At 40.6% G+C, this 18,431-nt stretch overlaps 1 protein-coding gene and 1 long non-coding RNA gene across 3 annotated transcripts in view; one reads left to right on the top strand and one right to left on the bottom strand.

Annotated features, from left to right (window-relative positions):
- dlc1 (DLC1 Rho GTPase activating protein) overlaps positions 1-18,431 on the bottom strand; it is a 363,786-nt gene that overhangs the window by 146,585 nt on the left and 198,770 nt on the right. The gene's annotated exons all lie outside the window — the stretch shown is intronic.
- Positions 11,781-18,160, top strand: LOC127581678 (uncharacterized). The gene is made up of 3 exons (XR_007957986.1): positions 11,781-11,883; positions 12,039-12,335; positions 17,357-18,160. It is a non-coding gene; the product is annotated as an uncharacterized LOC127581678 (long non-coding RNA).

Below are 18,431 nucleotides of genomic sequence, written 5' to 3'. Positions count from 1 at the left end.
CAGAGGGGTAATAAGAGAATTATTTGATGTGGCTGCTTGGCATTCTGCTGTCGAATCATAATTACTCATCAGGTTAGTGTAACAAGATTAAAGAACAAATTTTCCAGCACATTGTATGAATCATGTTTGTAAATTGGCTTTTATTGCAACGGAAATGCTGTGAATGAGCAAGTTATATTTCTTTATTGGACTTGAAAAGCAGTAATGGGACATCATTTCCTGATATAAATTTGCTTTTGAGTGATATTTCCTGGAGTGTGCCAAATGCCTACATACTGACTCCATGGGAGATTGTTTTAAATCTTCCAGGCAACTCTTTACACCTCATTAGAAACACTATCATCTACTCAATAATCTAATTCCTGTGCCATATTGTAGGTTTATATTTGTTCTTTAAATGTGTACAATGAAACAAACCCGAGGTGAATGAAACACCTGAATTGGGCGAATTAAAGAAGCGCCTTTTTATTGGCTGAATGATAAAATGGGATATGCTACATTGCTGGAAACAATATTAATCATATGTAATCAATCAGAAATAAAATCCACTTGTAGAGCTTATATACATGTAGGTTTCTGAATGGAATTATTATCAGACCAGAGCCATAAAATAGGCAGAATTAGGCCATTTGGCCCATCGGGTCTGCTCCACCATTCAGTCATGGCTGATTTTTTTCAACCCCATTTTAATTAGATTGCTGCCAGTCTTAAAGCAACACCAATGGGATGTGGGCAAGTTTCATGTTTATATCATGGTTCAGTCTTTCCCCTGAGATCTGTGGAATACACTGGTCTGGAATGATTCTTCACACTCAGTCAATTGAAAAAGACATCATCTTAATGAAAAGTGTATTAGAAACTTTTCATCCCCCAGGGAGAGCCAGCAGGATAATGTATCCCTCATGCATGTGAAGCAAGGTATGATTTTAATTTGCCATCACGTTTATTTTGTACATCAGCATCCAGCTCTCTTTCTCTATCACCACCATGAGGGTTAATGTTGTATCAATTGGCTTCCTATCCTCAAGTTCTGGTGGATGACAAGACTGAAATCTTTCTATTTCCTCAAGTTCTGGTGGATGACAAGACTGAAATCTTTCTATTCACCTGTGGCCAAGATCTGTGTGACTCTCTGATGAAAGGTCATTGACCCAAAGGGTTAAGTCTTTTTCTCACCAGCATTTCTGTTTCGCTTTTGGGTATTTTGATTTTGTCTCTGTGCCTCTGGTTCCCTTTGCCAATTTTACTGTTCTCAGTGATGGACAGTCTCAATGTTTTGTTTGACTGGTGGATGAGCTGCAATTCACACATCCAGTATAATCCCAATACAGCATTTATCAGCTCCAGAATATTATCCATTCACGTCCCCCCACAGTCCGGGACAGTAGTGCAGCTTGTAGAACTGTTGCCTGAATGCTCCAGCAACTCAGATTCGATCCTGACATCTGGTACTGTCCGCAGGGAGATCCCCCTCTGATCGCGCGGTTTTCATCTGGGTGCTCCAGTGTCCTCCCACATCGCAAAGACATGTGACACGAAAGATTAATTGGCCACTCTAAAGTGTGTAGGTGAGTGGCAGTATCTCGGGGGAGGGTGGAATTAATGGTAATGGGGGGGGAGGGAGGATAAAATGGAATTAGTTAAGTGGATGCTTGATGACTGGTGCAGACTTGGTGGGTTGAAGGGGCTATTTTTGATCTTCATTCACACTTCATTTTCCCATTTGGCTAAGTTAAAATGTGAATTTTTGCTTTTGTGTTGGTGGCTTACAGTGGTCCGTAGAACCCAAAAAAGACTAAGATACATATAGGCATTGAGCTACACATTAACACATATGTGAGAGCTAATGTCTGTTCACAGACTACTAGCACATTTGCCTGAATATTGCCTGAACTAATAGAGCATTGGGTATACTTTGGCTGCTGAAACTGGTTACTTTTATATTGATGTGCAATTTCCAATGATATTGATGTCCAATTTCTCCTTTGTGTTCTTTTATAATCTTATTCTATTTATATGCATTTTTAACTAATGTTGCAACACAGAGTCTTAACAATGCAATATATTTTTCTGCATGTCAGGCAGCAGGCTCCTCAGAAAGGATAGAGGAAGAATGAAACTAACTGTTAATGGCTTCAGGATCAGGTGGCGTAAAGATAGCGAAGTTCACACAGGCTAATGTAATCCAATTATCAACGCAGGTTGTGCCAAGGGGTGAATGAGTAAGTGTCACTCATTATAGGCTGCAGAGAGTACAAGAGTGAAAAGAACATGGACTCTGGATCATTAACATAAAATTAGTGGGGAAGTGGTGAAAGGCAAAAGTGTGAAGCAGGGAGGAAGAAGGCAATTATTTTCTGTATGCTAATTATTACTCTGATTGGCTTGGAGCAAGCATGAATAGACCAGCTGCAGTAGTCAGTAAGAAGTATTTAGAGACCAGAACTGCTAGGTGGTAAGAGGAAGGGAAAATGGCTGGTTTACCAGAAAATTCTGAGTGCTTCCCATTTCAGAGGTAGAAAATAGAGGGAGAGACATTTAAAACTTCAAACTAGAAGTTATTTCAAGCATAGAAGAGTGTGCTAAAATGGTTCTGCTTGGTGGATATGGGTCAGTTTCTCTCTGGCTTGTGAGGCAGTAATTTTTGCATAGGTGTGATGTGCCTGGTGTGAGTAAAGTCTTTAGCCTTCAGGATTTAAGATTTCAGGGATTATTGCAAAAATCATATATCCTGTACAGTTTCCTACCATGGCAGGAACTCTTAAAGCAGCTGTTCTCAATATTCTCTGATACTCAGCTGAACTTTGTGGTGTCGGAGGCAGACACACGAGGCAAGGATCTGAGTGGCTGCTCTTCTAACCTTCCACACAAATCAAGTAGAAGGCCTTAATTATGTTTGGTCAATCAGTGTACAGGAGTCTCTGTAGCAAACTTGTCAATAATGGCTCAGCTAAGGTATGTCCCTTTTTTAAAAAAATTTATTTACAGTGTGGTAACAGGACATTCCGGCCCAACGAGTCCACGCCGCCCATTTTAAACCCAAATTAACCTACCCGTACATCTTTGGAATGTGGGAGGAAACCGGAGCACCCGGAGCAAACCCACGCAGACACAGGAGAAAGTACAAACTCCTTACAGACAGCGACGGGAATCGAACCCCGATCACTGGCGCTGTAATAGTGTTGCGCTAACCCTTCTGTTTCCAATTTCCTGATTGAAACCAATGACCAGCTTTGTGTGCATGCACCACTGTTGAGGCTGCCATTTCATATGGGTGTTGCACATTGATTACTGTCACATAGGTGCCAACCAGCCTTTCTGCTTAAGTGCATCATGCATACAATTCTATGCATACAGTGTACAACTCTATTTCCACCACTCACCATAGACCATGTGCATTTGAACCACAGATCATGCTCTATAGTATTGAATGAGTCTTGAGCAGCTTATTCTGCAAAGCTTTATCCACATTCGGGGATAGTGACCACAACTCCCTGACCTTTAGCTTAGCCATGGACAAAGATAGGAGCAGACATTATGGGAAAGTATTTAATTGGGGGAGGGCAAATTGCAATGGTATTAGGCAAGAACTTGGGAGCGTAAACTGGAAACAGATATCCCCTGGTAAATGCACCGCAGAAATGTGGAGGTTGTTTAGGGACCACATACATGGGGTTCTAGATAGATTTGTCCCACTGAAACAAGGAAAGGATGGTAGGATGAAGGAATCATGGTTAACAAGAGAGGTGGAAGTTTAGTCGAGTGGAAGGAGGTTTTTTCAGGTTTAATGTTTAGGAAGCAAAAATCAAAAAGGGCTCTTGAGAGTTATAAGGTATCCGGGAAGGAGCTTAAGAAGGGACTTAGGAGAGCTAGAAGGGGACATAAGAAGGCCTTGGCAAGTAGAGTTAAGGAAAGCCTGAAGGCATTCTACACGTATGTGAGGAACAAGAGGATGACTAGGGTGAGGGTAGGACCGCTCAGGGATAAGGGGGCGAAATGCGTCTGGAGGTGAAAGAGGTAGGGGAGGTCCTGAATGAATATTTTGCTTCAGTGTTCACCAGGAAGAGGGACTTAGATGAATGTGAGGCTAGTGTAGAACAGGCAAATGTGTTGGAGCATGTCGAGGTTAAGAAAGAAGCAGTTTTGGAGCTACTAAAAAGCATTAGCATAAATAAGTCCCCGGGGTCGGACAGGATATACCCCAGGTTACTATGGGAAGTGAGGGAAGAGATTGCTGGAGCACTAACGATAATCTTTGAGTCTCCCTGGCCACAGGAGTGGTACCGGAGGACTGGAGGATGGTAAGCATTGTTCCATTGTTCAAGAAGGGTAAAAGGGATAATCTCAGGAATTATAGCCCAGTGAGTCTTACTTCAGTGGTGGGAAAACTATTGGAGAGGATTCTTAGGGACAAGATTTATGAGCATTTGGAGAAGCATAGTCTTATTAGGGATAGTCAACATGGCTTTGTGAAGGGCAGGTCGTGCCTCATGAGTCTAATAGAATTTTTTAAGGAAGTGGCAAGACAAATTGATGAAGGTAGTGTGGTGGATGTGGTACATATGGATTTTAGCAATGCATTTGACACGGTTCCCCATGGTAGGCTCATTCAGAAAGTCATGAGGTATAGGACCATGGAAAATTGGCTGTGTGGATTCAAAATTGGCATGCCCACAGAAGGCAGAGGGTAGTTGTTAGAAGAGGAGTATTCAATCTGGAGGTCGGTGACTAGTGGTTTTCTGCAGGGATCTGTTCTGGGACCCCTGCTCTTTGTGATTTTTATAAATGATTTGGATCAGAAGGTGGAAAGATGGGTTAGTAAGTTTGTAGATGACATGAAGATTGGGGGTGTAGTAGATAATGAAGAAGGTTGTTGTAGGTTGCAATGGGATTTAGACAGGATGCAGAGCTGGGCAGAGAAGTGGCAGATGGAGTTCAATCCAGAGCAGTGCAAAGTGATACATTTTGGAAGAACGAACTTGAAGGCAGAGTAATGGTAGGATTCTTAGCTGTGTGGGGGAACAGAGAGATCTTGGGGTCCAAGTACGTAGATCCCTCAAAGTCACTGCACAAGTTGATTGGGCAGTTAAGAAGGCATATGGTGCGCTGGCCTTCATTAGCCAGGCGATTGAGTTCAAGAGCCGAGCGGTAATATTGCAGCTCCATAAGATTCTGGTTAGACCACACTTGGAATATTGTGTTCAGTTCTAGTCACCACATTATAGGAAGGATGTGGGAGCTTTGGAAAGGATGCAGAGGAGATTTACAAGGATGCTAACTGGGTTGGAGAGCATGTCTTATGAGGAGAGGTTGAGCGAGTTAGGGCTTTTCTCTTTGGAGCTATGGAGGATGAGAGAAGACTTGATTGAGGTATATAAGATTATGAAAGGCATAGACAGAGTGGACAGCCAGCATCTTTTCCTCAGGGTGGTAATGGCCAATACTAGAGCTCACCTGTTTAAGGTGCGTGGAGAAAAGTTCAGGGGAGATGTCAGAGGTAGGTTTTTTACACAGAGAGTGGTGGGTGCCTGGAATGTACTGCCAGGGGTGGTGGTAGGGGCTGATATGATAGGGTCATTTAAGAGACTCTTAGACAGGCACATGGATGAAAGGGAAATAGAGGGTTATGGGAGGTGCTGTAGAGAGCGGGATAGATTGAATGAGGATAAGGTTTATATAGGTCAGCCCAACATCATGGGCCGAAGGACCCGTACTCTGCTGTACTGTTCTATGTTCTACGTTCACTTGTCACATTGTGCTAATCAAAAAACATTCCTTTAACCATACACTTTATGCGCACAGTCAATTACAAGCTCACGACACTTGTATTCTTACAAGATATTAAACTCTTTTTGTTGATAATTTCGTGTCTGGAATTATGCTACTGTCAGTGACCTTCTCAAAAGATTCCATGATGACCCACCATTGCCAATCTTTGCCGACTTTCTTTGACCATCTGTTACTGGCTCTAGTGTTCAGCAACTAATGATAGATTCCAGTAAATCTCTCAGAGATTATTTTAACCTGGTGAGTGTTTTGGTCCTTCCCTCCTAACTGTGTACTGCTGTCTCCTATTCCCATTTTGATTTTGTAGATGTCATTTATTTTATTTTTTATTTTTATTTTATTTTTATTTTATTTTACAGCGTGGTAACAGGCCCTTCCGGCCCAAAGAGTCCGCGCCGCCCATTTTAAACCCAAATTAACCTACCCGTACGTCTTTGCAATGTGGGAGGAAACCGGAGCACCTAGAGGAAACCCACGCAGACACAGGAGAACGTACAAACTCCTTACAGACAGTGACGGGAATCGAACCCCGATCGCTGGCACTGTAATAGCATCGCACTAACTGCTACGCTACCATGTCGACAAAGCTTCCACCTCTCCATTGCCTTCACATTGCTTATGCACAATTAGACTCCTTCTCTTTGAGATTTTGGTCTCTGTTAATTGATTTTTCACTAATACTTACTTGAAATCCATTGACTTTTACACCTACTGGACTGTGCTCTGATTTCACATGTTTAAAGGCTCCATTCACAATTTCTGAGTTTCTCCCTGTCTGTCTAATCTGCTGTGAGAGGCCCAACCTGAACTTCTGAAATATGCTTCTTTTCCATGTGATTTGAGGATTTCCCATTATGGCGCTCAACAGGGCATTTGATGGGGTCAGTTCCATTTCTTATGCTTCAGTCCTGTGCTGCTATTCCTTTCTACAACCATAATACAGACCCACTGATTCCAACTTACATCTCATTAGCAGCCGCATTTATTAGCTGCATCTTCTGCTTCTTTGTCACCTAGAACAATACCTCACCACCAATTTCCTCTCTATTTTCCAGAAGAATGACTCTTTGGGCCACCCTGCTTTAGACCGTCTCCCTCATCCAAGCTCATTGGAACCTGACCAAATGTGTCAGAGACACAAGAGACTGTGTTGGGTTCAAGTTGGTCGGGGTGGGCTTTGGAAGTAATGATGAATATTTGGGCTTGGGTCAGATGGGAACAGCTCCTTATAAATATATTTTAAACAATCATCTGCGTTTCACTTCATTGCGTGTGCTGCATTCTGGGCAGTGTGCTCTGTGCACCGTCAAACTGGAAGGGAACATCAAGGAACTGGAGCCTGGAGGCAGCCCTGAGACCTGCAGGAAGCTGACGGGAGTAAGCTGGGCAATGTTTGCAGCAAGACCCAGTAAAAGCTGCCAAACTGGTGGAACCCAGAACCACACTTACCCCTTCCCTCGAAAGCTTTGTTACCCGAACCATTGATGTGAAACATATATTCATCAGCCTCGTTGCTTTGCTGATTAACTTAATTTCTTAACCAATTGTTGAATGAAGGGGCATATTTATTCTATTTTGTGTTTATTATACTCTGATTGGGACGTTTTGTTAACTGGCAGAGAGGTCTGTTATATTTCAAAAACAATTTGGCCATGATACAAAGATTAAAGAAGTGGGGGATATTTTTAGGGGAACAGAGATATGGTGTCAATTTTGACAAAGTGGCTCCTATTGCCAGCGCATATTGTGGAATTATTGGTTGATAAAGTAACCAGGGAGATGAAGTAATGTTTGTTATACAATGAGTTATTATTTTCTGCATTACTTGTAAGGGAAATGAAATCAGATACAATAGTATCTTGGATATATAATTGTAATGGAATAATTTACTGGTCTATGGGGAAAGAACAGGAGAGTGGGACTGATTGGGCAGTTTGGTTTTGTCATAGGCACAATAGGCCGGATGGTCTCTTTCTGTGCTGCATTTGTTACGTATTGTAGATTCATCTGAACTAGTTTCTAGAAAGGAGTCACTCATTTACTCACTTAGACACAAAGCTTCAGGTAAAACACGACTTTATTTGTGGCTGGCAGTCTTCAACTGAACTGCAAGGATGGTAAAAATGTTACAAGATATAACCACATGAAAACCGCACGACACAGTCTCTTTAGGTAGCTGCTCCCTTGATAGCTAACAGACTTACCCCACATTAAGGTTCAATGATTCTATGATTGCTCATCAAACTGAGAAGCACATAGAGGCCAGAAATGGGAATCTTCTTCTGCCTGCACGTACCCTCCCAGACATCAATGTCAAACTTTGCCTTGCAGTGTAATAAGGTGCAGGTAGATACTAAGAATTGGATTATATTGTGGAGCTGCTTCCAGTGGAGATTATTCCAAGATGTAAATGGAATATTACCGCGGGAAGCGGTTTGTAAAAAATAATATCTAGATAACTTCTACTAGGGAAGCCGTTTCAAAGATCCAAAGTAATTTTTGCACAAAATAAGAAACTCTGCTGAAGGCATTTTTATAAAAACTGTTAAATTCACAGATGTTCTGCAGGACTAAAACAGCAAGTAGAGTTGGCAAAGCACCAATTATTGGGAACCAGCAAACTGCAGATCCAGACAGGACGCCTTCACAGCATTTACAATTCATCTCGGGAGAATGAAGAACACTGGAGCACAGCAGGGAATTGGAAAATTTTAAAGAAGGATCTGAAAGAGAAAGAAGAAATAGTGCAGCCATAACGAGAAGAATAGAATTAACATTAGAAGGAAGAGTGGAGGCAACTGCAAGCAAAATAACAATTGTATGAGGGAACGGAGTAAGAATCCTTACGCTAAAATGTGCAAATAAGCATTATGCTGTTACAGAAGTGAAGTATTCCAAAAGGTAATTTCACAGTATCACATGCCTTGAAGAATCACGTGAGACTATGACACATTTTGAAGCAATTTACATTGATACAGAGTGGGTTTACAAACATGCTCACACGTGTAATGACTGAGAAAGTCACAGCCATTGAATTCATATAAACATGCTGAATGAATTTCTCATTTTAATGAATTGGCTTAATGATGTGCAATATTTTAACAGGAAGATCACTGGAAGGAATGTAACATTGATTTTTTGTTACATAAACTCCATCTCAGATTAAAAGTGGGTATCTGAATAGCCAGCCTACTCACACTGACAATACTCACTCGACTAAAGTCAGTGAGGCTTTGCATTTCTTTCGAACTTTCATATACTTCTAATCATAAACTGGTGCTCACTGTTCTTTTTCAAAACTGTTTCAGCCATGTGAAAGTGAGGACAGAGGTAAGAATGAGGCCTGGGAACAAATACTGAATTAATCAAGGCGTGTAAAAGTTACAGCTGCAATAAAGATGTTCCAGATGTGAAAACCTTTTGAGAAATTATCCAAGTCAACCGGCTTCATTGATGTTGACATTGCTATTGCAGTTTATACTCCAAAAGGGGGAAAAAAACGACCCAACATTTTTTTCCACCCTACCCGTACTTCCTGAGGACACAAGGAGATAATGAAGTCCTCCTGGCCTCCTGCCACAAGAGTGGAGTCTCCCACTGTGTTTGTTTCTGATTTTTAAAGAATGTGCAAACAAACTTTTTTAAAAAAAAGCCAATGCTATTAATCCAAATCCCTACAATGGTTGTGAAAAGGAGGAAAGAATAACCTGATAGGTTCTCCTGGTATGGCAAGTGCCCCAGCAAAAGAATCTTAACAGAAACCTTTTATTGTTTAAATTCAAAGTCTTACTACCTTTGTTAATGCATCATATTTTATCGTTACTAATTTATATTGTCCAGATAGTTTATCCAGTATTCACGTAGGCAGTTTGAGTTTCAATATATTTCACCAGAGAACAAGCCACTGGCCCCACACCCACCTTCTACCTAATTTTATAACACAATGCAGGCATCTTGCAATAATGTCCCTGTGTCATCCGGCCTAAACTTTCGTATTTCCTCAAACCAGCTTTTACAGTTTTTCTGAGAGGGAATGAGAAAACACTGAGTAGGTTGACGACATCGTTAAACTGCTTTATTTTTTCACAGTCAAAATGAATTCACTGAGTATCAGTTGTAAACACCAGCCACTTGTTCACATGTAAAGAAAATAATGAACTCACTGATCTTTTATCATCATTTACTTATTATTTCATTATCAGTTGACTTTCTCCTCAATTCCTGCCAATATAAGTCAAATTCCTGCACTTTGTCTATAAAAGCAAACTCCTCTCACTGCATTTTGCTGTTTCTCTGTTTTGTCTGCCTGACTCTATTGTCAGCTTTTAGTCAGACTGACTCCCCCTCCCCAGCAGAATCCATCAGCCTAATTTGGCAATGATCCTTAAGTTCAAATGCATGGAATTGACACAATGGCAATGAATGTCAAGGATCAGTAGAATGCTAAATTATCATTCATTGTTTTCAGTACATTGATTTAGAAACCTTTCAGAATGCTAAGCCATACCTCCCAGTCCAGCTACCCTGTGAATTTAATCCTCCAAAGGATCTCTTCAACTCAACGTTTGTAACAAGTATTCCACCAAGTTCCTCCTATGGTGAAGCAGTCAGAATCCTTATATATGAGGGTAGTATTCTCAAGCCCTCCTTAATTCCTCATAATTCCTTTTTTGCAACACTATCTTTCTCATCTGATTTCAAACTTATTGTCTCATTTTTGTTCAATCAAGTTGCATTAAATACATAGCAGAAACCTGAAGAATACAATTGCAGCTTGTAAAAATTGTGCATAATTTATATTTAATTTATATTTTTCTTGTGAATGTTGCTTATATAATGCTATGTGCCTGTGATGCTGCTGCAAGCAAGTTTTTCATTGCACCTGTGAATACGTGTACTTATGCATATGACAATAAACTCGACTGTGACAACAAAATATACAATTTTTTCCCAATTTTTGTTTAATTCTTAGTGTACTGTCAAATATTTCACTAAAGAACAAGCCATTGTCTCCACACCCGCCTTTTTAAAAGTCCATGCTTTTGCTACTGTCCTGTACCAGTTCATAGAATTCATAGCATGAACATTATAGGCAGAAATGTTTTGTTGTTCAATATTAGCAGAGAGATATGAGTATATTCATGGCTCGCTGCTCTGAAGTCAATGGGAGTGGATGCCTGAACTCTTACAAAAAAATTAAGTTATAAGGAGAAGTTTCTCAGAAAATAAATTAAAAATGTGCAGTTAGGAAATGTGCAGGTTTCTAAGGACATTCAACACATAAAGACGTCAATGCGTACTGTTCACTTCCATAGTATGTGCCTGTGGCAAAACACTTGCATTTTTATAAAAATATAGTTCACTGTTGTTTCAGCTATTTTGATCCTTCTCTCTTAGTGAATGGGATTGTATATTAATAAATTAATCAAACTTGCTCAGCCTTCTCCTTTTCAGTACACTTTTATCATTCGCCACCAAAATCACATTTCTACCCTTTTGTGTTTTATGAAGGCTAGAAATTACTCCCCGAATAACCTTACCATGTGGTTAAAAATGTTTCCATTTCATCTGGGAGAAATTTCACATAACTTGAAAGCTAAAGAATCCTGTGCATGATTGACTAAAATCATAGCTGGGAGTGTCATGTCTAAAATGGAACGAGATGTATGGGGACTTTAACAATCACAGGTATCTGTTCTTTTACCATATGTTTGTATATATTTAAATCTTCAGAGCTCAGTGTTGAAAAATTTCTTCAAATAAGATAGCAGTTTTCTTTAAGCATTTTGGATGTGAATAATCATAACCTTTCGGGCTAGAACTTGCTGGGAAATGCAGATAGTTCCACACTGAATTGCTGGCATTTACCCAAGTGTCAGAAAGTTTGGCACTCTCACACAATGGCAGAAATCTCAAACTTGCTGCCTGAGTTCAACTGGTGATTTCCCTGCTGCGCTCATGTACTGCTGTCACATGCAGTCCAGTGGTGGAGCGTGATATTGTTGCATTTCCCCAGATATTTACACAGTGGAATCTGCCTGCTGAACCTCTGCTAGGTTCATCTTGATGCAGAAACAGCAAACTGTTCATTTGAATGTAGTGATTTACATTTTGTTTTAATTAATTGTGACTCTGTTAATGTTTTCAATGGTTTAAGAGTGTTTTTATGTTTTTAAATCATTTAATTTTCTTTTATTTAATTACATTGCTTTAATATGTTTTAATAGTTTTTCGATGTTATTGAATTTCAGGGACATTCAAATGCATTGACAGCTATGACAGTTAGTAAAGCCTGAGGTATCAGTTTGCTGACTGTCAAAACCTTATCAGCCTTCTTATGAGAGAGCACGGGTCCACCTACGTGAGACATTATGTTGTGAAAGACCCTGCTCTCCTGGATGGTCTCGCCTATTAGGATCTGATATTGGAGAAACAACGGACTGCAGATGCTGGAATCCTGACCCTAAATGTTGACCGCCTGCTTTTCTCCATGGATGCTGCCTGGCCTGCTGAGTTCCTCCAGCATCAGGATCAGATAATTGCTTCGAGTAAGTCAACATGGGGAAATCAACAAAATATAAGTTAAGGTTTGGCTCCTTGTTTCTGTCACCCTCTCCCCCTACTCAAATCCTTCTTTTTGTAATGGAAATTGATTATACATTACCAACCATTTTATTGCGCCTAAATCCACATTGTTGTTTTATATATGTACTGTAAGCCCAGGGAAGTAGATAGAAAATACTTTTAGATATCATCTTCACAAAAGATGTCTCAGAGCATTCTGCAGCCAAAGAAATATTTTTAAAGTGTGGTCAATATTGCAATCTAGATAAAAAAAATATTGGTTGACAGTCTGCGTTTGGTACCGAGGAAGCATCCCAACTCCAGTCTCGTTCCAGTGTTCTGCATTTGGGTTCTCCGCGATCTCACTCTTCGTGTGACATTGTGACAGTTATAACAGGGTACTTTTACATTGCTGTATGAATTCCAACAATAGGTGCCCAACCCTTGATTGATCCCCATTTCTTTTTAATGTATTTATGTGTAGCTATTTCCCATTGAAGAACCAAAAGAAGAAACAATTTGTTCCACACCCTCCAATTTTCGCTTGTAAAAGCTGAAGACATCTCTTTCCTCTTTTTCATCTTTATGATGTGCTTTTGATGGTGGGAGTGACACATTCCTGTCACTTAGGGTTCTTCAGTCTATATCTTGAGAGACAACAAGCATGTGCGTCTCCAGCTGTAAATGAGCATGTACGTTACTGGAGATGCTGTCAGCAAGGCTCATATCAAAGTTAAAAGGAATGTAAACAAGTGTGAACAGGCAATACTAATCAAACATCAAATGAAGTTCTTTACTTGAAAAAATCCACAAAATCAAAGGGTGTGTCTCCTTCCATAGGAACCTTTCAGATAAACATCGGTATGTTTATTAACTTAATAGATGGGGCCAATCGTTCAGACACTGCCATCTACCAGAACTTCAGCAGTAGTCAATATCAATATTTTGGTTAAATGTTATAATTTTATCACTATTAAAATGGATTAGGATGATAAAGTAGCCCTATTACTCACATTTTGAGACATGCTAATTGCTTTCCTTCACATATATTATTGGGATTGAATGAAACCATTCATCTCTCAGGCTCGTCCAAAGACACACTACCTATCCAATCAGTAGTGCACCTCTGGGTAACACAGCAATTCTTCTCATTGCCAATATCATGGAGCAACCTTGAGGCATGTAGGTTTGATACCACAGCTGCTTTTAAAGCAAGAGCAGGTTCAATTTTTTTTAAATGCTGATTTTTTTCAACCTTAGATAGTTTGCAATAGACAATGGAAGAGTATGCTGTGTTCGCCCAGATGAGTGCAGATTCAATAAAATTCAGGAAGCTCATATCAGCTCATCACCTTAAACATTCAATCTCTCTACCATTGGCCCTCCATGATTGTAGCATGTACCATTAACAAAACATACTGCAGCAACTTGCCAAAACTTCTTTGACAGCATCTCCCAAAACAGGAGGGGCAAGGATGCTGTAGCCCACCTTTGATGAGACAATTTGCCTCAGTAAATATCCAAATCCTAGCTTCCACTCGATAAATTAAGCTTAACTATCAGATGAGAAATATTAGAGAATATATCTGTTATGAATAGGATGTAAATTACAGTGTACAGTAAAACAGAAATAGACAATTAAGTAGAAATTAATAATGAAAACAGCAAAAACATCCAAATAACTCAAAGATTCTTTTGGCCATCATCTCATAGACAACCTCTAATTTGTGCAGATGGTGAACTATTCCGATAAATAAGAGGATTCTGGAATGAATTAATCTGATCAATTTAGAACATGGTAATACCAAAAAAAGAAAAAAATAGAAAAATTAGGGAAAAGCATAAATCAGGGGGTGAAAGCACATGCAATTTTATCAAGGTATCGATGACTGTTTCACATATTGTGTGGGGAGAACGAGTATCAGGTTCTGTTCTGGATTTAGACCCTAAATTTTTAAGAGGGCTTCTCTAACTCTTCGACCAAGGAAGGCTGATGGAAAATCCAGAAAAATGGTATATTTGGTTGAATACTAAACATTAATTCTGTTTCAATGGGCACTAGGGTCTTCTTCAACAACCAGTCTTTCCTCTCTGTCAAGGAAAGGAAGTGCCACAGACAGTCTGGTCCAGTGTATTTAATGGTTAACCAGAGATGTAAAACAGCTTATTTAAGAAGTGGATGAATACTGAATGACGCAATTGATTTAGAATAACATATTTGAAGGTGAGTCCATATCTAACTGTATAATAAATCAAAATCAAAGAACAGCAGATGCTGGAAAACTGAAATAAAACAGAAAATGCTGGAACCACACAGTAGGTCAGGCAACATGTGTGTAGAGAGAAACAGTTAAGTTTTCAGGTTGAAGACCCTTCATCAAAACTATTCTGATGAAGGGTCTTCAAACTGAAACATTAATTTCAGTTGGAGACACAAGAAATTCTGCAGATGCTGGGATCTGAAACAATACACAAAAAGTGCTGAAGAAACTCAGCAGGTCAGGCAGCAACCATGGAGGGAAATAAACAAGCGATATTTTGGGCCGAGACCCTTCATCAGGTCTGGAAAGGAAGAGGTCAGAAAGCAGAATAAGTAGGTGGGGGGAGGGGGAGGAGCACAGGCTGACAGGTGATAGGTGAGGTCAGGTGATAGACGAGTCCAGGTGAGAGGGGGAAGGTAATGGGTGGGGGGAGGGGGAGAAAATGTACTAAACTGAGAGGCGATAGGTAGAAGAGGCAAAGGGCTGAAAAAGAAGGAATCTGATAGGAGAATTTTAATTGCATGGTTTTTACAAGATTTGATGCTAAAATTAAAGTTTCAAAACATATTGTTTAAAGATACATAACAACAAAGTAACATTGTTTACTTGTGCTATGGTTGTTAAACACAACTTTAACAGAAAGATGGCGAAAAAAATGATAGCTCACTGCGAGGTCTGCAAAATTCTTGATTTTCTTTCCTGGTGTCTGTGTGTGTGATATTCTAATGCTTGGTGGACCTGGACAATTACAGTGGAATTCAATTGTATATAATGAATGCCTGGACACTTTTCTGGATTTTGATCCGCACGTGCATGGATTGCTGACAGTGGAGTGTACTCAGGCAGAGGCAGGCCTTCATTATACTGATGAGCCTGGTTTGTCCTTAGTTAAGCCTCCAGGGAATTTGATCTGGCACTGGAAACCTGCCTCAGTTAGGCCACGATAGCTAACTTAGGCTCACAATAGCTTTCCCTTGGGCATCCTTCCACCCCACGCTGGGTGGCATGGTGTTGCAGTAGGCGGTGCTGCTGGCTCACAGTTCCAGCAGACTGGCTTCAACTCCAACTGCCGGAGCTGTCTCTGTGAAGTTTGCATGTTTCCCTGTGACCATGTGGGTTTCCCCTGGGAGTTCCAGTTTCTTTCTACATCCCAAAGACGTACTGGTTGGTAAGTTAACTGATTACTGTAAAATTTCTCCTACTGTAAGTGGGTGTGGAAAGAGAATCAGGAAGGGAATTGATTAACATGTAAGAGGGAATAGGTTACAGTAAAATGAGTGGATGAGTAGGATTGATGGTATTGCTGGCATAGATAAGATAAGATATCTTTATTGGTCACATGTACATTGAAACACAGTGAAATACATCTTTTTCATAAAATGTTCTGGGGGCAGCCCGCAAGTGTCGCCACGCTTCCGGCGCCAACGTAGCATGCCCATAACTTCCTAACCTGTAAGCCTTTGGAATGTGGGAGGAAACTGGAGCACCCGGAGGAAACCCATGCAGTCACGGGGAGAACGTACAAACTCCTTACAGACAGTGGCTGGAATTGAACCCGGGTCACTGGCACTGTCATAGCATTATGCTAACCACTACACTACCGTGCCTGCCCTCCTTCTATATCATAAGAAAATATAAGTAAAGTAAGACAGAGTAAAAACACTGTGCCTTCAATTCTGGGAGTTGCACTTTGCTGACAGAGGTTGCCTGTGAGGAAGAACTGGTTGATGAACACCCCATCCCATGTTTCAGAGACAGAATCATTTGCATGGTTGGGCTTGGGTGGGGTGTGGGCCAGCGGAGCCCATTTTGATATGTTGGGAACGGCTCACAGCTTTTCCACATGAGATTCCGTATAGGCTGAAAGGAAATCCAAATTTTCCATTTCCACAGGGAACTATTAGCTTGCAGGGACAAGGCAGGTGAAGCGCCCAGGACTGAGGACCTGAACTTAAGAAAAACATGATCCATTTTAGTAAAACAAGGAATTGCTGTCATGTTTTTCTTTGCAGTTGGTCATGCTTCACAGATCTTCTGGAATTCTGTGAGGCAGCATTAAAAGTTAAAAAGTATTTAAGATTCGGACTATTACTTTGACTTTAAGAAATGTTTGATGACTGAGGTACTTAAGCAAGATAGCATTACACAAATTGATGACAAATTCATTGGCTTTGCAAGAGGAAGCAGAAAATGATAACAAAATGAAGACTGGGTCAATAAGATTCTGCAAGTGCCAACAATGCATTTAAACCAACTAGGGCTGACTGCAACACTGGGTATAACCCTTCAATATTTCCAGGGCAGGGGAATGGGAATCCAGTATAGAATTGCAGTGCCATAAGGAGTTGCTGCAAGTCCAGGAGCAACACTCCTGTGTCACTTAAAGGTAAATAAAAAGTATATATCCATGGTTTTCTCAGAAGACTTCAAAGCTTTATCTAAGGTCCATTGTTCAGGTTGCAGAATGACCTGATATCTGAGCCTACCATGCCCAGTGTTGCCAAATTTCAGAATGGAATTAGTCAAGTTGATGTTAGATCCCTACGCAGTAGAAGTAGGTGTCTAGCATCAGTTTAATGTGATCATCAGGGGCACCTTGTTGATGTTTGACCCAACAGAGCCCCTTTATATCCAACATTGTTTGGGCACATGACAAGGCTCTTTATAATTGTTGTCCTTCAATCATTTTGAACCTAATGAAATAATACAAAATTATCCAATTTCACTTTCTTTGTCTTAAACAGGAGATGTGCACATGCTCCTGTTTACGTCAGTGGTGCTGAGCTGAGAGGGTCGAGAGCTTCAAGTTCCTAGAAGTGAACATCACCAATAGCCTGTCCTGGTCCAACCATGCAGACACCCCGGCCAAGAAAGCTCACTAGTGCCTCGACTTCCTCAGGAGGCTAAAGAAATTTGGCATGTCCCTTTTGATCCTCACCAATTTTTATAGATACACCATAGAAAGCATCCTATTTGGATATATCAAGGCTTGGTATGGCACCTGCTCTGCCCAAGACCACAAGTAACTGCAGAGAGTTGTGGACACAACTCAGCACATCACGGAAATCAACCTTCCCTTCATGGACTCTGTCTACACTTCTCGTTGCCTTGGTAATCAAAGACCCCGCACACCCTGGACATTTTCTCTTCTCTCCCTTCCTACTGGGCAGAAGATACAAAAGCCTGAAAGCACATACCACAAAGTCTCAAGGACAGCTTCTATCCCACTGATATAAAACTATTAAACGGTCCCCTAGTACGATAAAATGGACTCTTGACCTCACAATCTACCTCGTTATGGCCTTGCACCTTATTGTCTGCCTGCATTGTACTTTCTCTGTAACTGTAACACTTTATTCTGCATTCTATTATTGTTTTCCCTTGTACTACATCAATGCATTGATGTGATAAAATAATCTGTATGGATGGAATGCAAAACAAAGTTTTTCACTGTATCTTGGTACATGTGACAATAGGAAACCAATTTACCAATTTAAAGAGAATGACAGGGCCCTAGGGAGTGCTGTAGAACAGAAACACAGGGGTATAAGTACATAGTTCCCTGAAAGTAGAGACACAGGTAGACAGGGTGGTGAAGAAGGCATTTAGCATGCTTGCCTTCTTCAGTCAAGGCTGAGTATAGGAGTTAATGAGAAAGGTTCTTTTGAATCTCTGGACACACAGTCTTTGTACTTCAAAAAGGAGAATTTTATTTACAAAGACAGACATGGGAACAGAACGAGAAGGAACAAATGCACACTTGCACACGGGTGATCGCAAAACGTGGGGGGAGTCACAACAGGGGTGAAGTGCACACAC

The sequence above is a fragment of the Pristis pectinata genome, chromosome 2 (assembly GCF_009764475.1).
Source record: "Pristis pectinata isolate sPriPec2 chromosome 2, sPriPec2.1.pri, whole genome shotgun sequence".
NCBI classification, from domain to species: Eukaryota; Metazoa; Chordata; class Chondrichthyes; order Rhinopristiformes; family Pristidae; genus Pristis; species Pristis pectinata.
The sequence above is the reverse complement of the archived record's forward strand: the minus strand, read 5'-3'. Positions and strand labels throughout refer to the sequence as shown.